We start from the raw sequence: 2,110 nt of genomic DNA, 5'->3' as shown, positions 1-2,110 counted from the left end.
TTAAAGTCAATTTTCCACTATTTTACTCCCAGTGGACACAGAGAAGGATATAACCCCTGCATTCATCCTGGGCTTATCGGGAAGGATATCTGCACTTTGCGCACTGACTTCGTGGGGATGCAGCTCTGAGCTCCAGCCCTGAGCTCTGTAATTGCATCCAGCCCCAAATGGCCAGAGCTGCCCCGAGCGCTGTCTGAAGGGCTGCTGGGCATGTACAGCAACGACTAAGCTGCTTCTAACCCTTAAAACTTCCTCAAGTGTTTAAGAATCTCAAAAACATTCCGAACACTTTTCTTTCTCTGATGATTGCTTGGTTTCTTAAGGATGTGTTTGTGCAGATGGGCACAGTTGGGAGGACTCTATTAGCTCAGAGAGTCAAGTGGCCTTCAAGAATTCAGAGCTCAGCACGGCTTTGAGTCCTTTCCAGCTGAGCTCTGTGCTCTGCAGCCTCTGTGCGGTTTAAGAAATCTCAATATTTACGAGTCTGCTGCAAGCACTACATGCCGAGGAGCCCTATAGCAAAGGTTTATAAGCTCTGCATACATGGCTTACAGACTCCCTCCGAGGGACTGCGCTGGCTGAGTGCTCCGTCCCGCAACCCCAATAGCTGTGTGTTCCTCTCTGTACGGAAAAATTACATGGAAAACTCTGAGGCTTAAATAAAAAACAAGGCTTAAACATAAATTCATAATGAGTCCTGAGAGGCCAGAGAAGATATTGAAGCATTTGTTTCCTAGTGCGCTAAGCTCATTCTCGAGGAAGAAATGAATTTGTCTGGAGGTAAAAACGATTTTGAAGAGCATAGCATGCAGGTCTCTGAAGAGATGCTGTGCCATGGGAACACACATTTTCTCAGCAATTCCCCTGCAATGGGACTGCTATGCCATGAGGAGAGTGGGGTGTAGGGTGTCCCCCCCTGCAGAAGGTTTAAGCAGGCAGCCCGGGATGGACATCTGCTGCAGGAGGAGACTCCAAGGATAAAGAGAATGTTCCACCTGCCCGTGCTTCCAGCTGCCCGTTATCCCCTCCCCAAACTGTGTCCCAGTGGCAAGGAGGTGGCAGTACCCCTGCACAGCAGCTGGCTGACTCCAGGACCCTGTCTTCAACCCAGGCTGCATCCCATAGCTCTGCTGTTTGAGGTTTCACAGTGAGCTGGAGGAGTGGGTCTGGAAAAATGAAAGTAATGAGCCTTAAGAGAAGAATCTGTCCCTAACCATACGGCTTGATTTCCCTCCCAGCAGCTCACTCAGCAGCTCGGGTGTCCCCGCTGGCAGCCAGTTTTAATTTCCAGCTTGGACTTGCTGAACAGAGCAAGGCAGAAAGCCAAAGGCTGAAACTGTCATGCATTAGGGGATGGGTGCCAGAGGATTTGCTGCAGGACACTTTGCTCCAGGTTTAACAGAGATCGTGGCTTTTCATGCCACAGACACCTTGCTCTGGTAAAGCACAGGGCAGACACTGTACCATGCTCTGTGGGTGACATGAGCCCTTCCATGGCCCAGACCCAGGGACCGCTTTCACCATGCACTGGCTGTGAGAAACAACGGTTTAACCACCAAAGCCACACAAACTGTGAATCTGATCTGCATCAAAAAATCCAAGCAGGTGCAGGTGGAAGGAAAGGCTGCTGAAGAGGATCTGTCTTACAAAAAGAGACAGAAGGAGCTTTGCTAACAAAGCACAGGGTGTTTGCTTTATGTGATGACTCTATAAATATATCCATATCTGTATGAGGGAAAAAGAACTGTCTGCCACAAGATGGTATTAGCAGAAGATCAGACAGATACAAATCAAATGTGGGTATGTGTAGACTGGAAACTGGCAGCAAGTTTCCCAACTGCCTGTGAGAACACAAAACATCTGGCTATGCCACAGAGCTGGAGGAGAGCTCCGGGTTGCTGGTGGCAGTGGGCTCCACTCCACCTCCAAACTGCTGAGCTTCTTACTCATTCATTTTAAAGCAGGTTTCCTGCTCTTCTCCCTAAGTGGGAGCCTGTGGAAGTGATTCTCCTGTTCCCACCATCCCCTTGTTGGTGAACATGGGTACGCAGCACACCCACAGCTCTCCTCTCCTCTCCTCTCCTCTCCTCTCCTCTCCTCTCCTCTCCTC

This window comes from Centrocercus urophasianus, unplaced genomic scaffold (assembly GCF_019232065.1).
Source record: "Centrocercus urophasianus isolate 14NV4802_14NV808 unplaced genomic scaffold, USGS_Curo_1.0 seq_9, whole genome shotgun sequence".
NCBI classification, from domain to species: domain Eukaryota; kingdom Metazoa; phylum Chordata; class Aves; order Galliformes; family Phasianidae; genus Centrocercus; species Centrocercus urophasianus.
The sequence above is the reverse complement of the archived record's forward strand: the minus strand, read 5'-3'. Positions refer to the sequence as shown.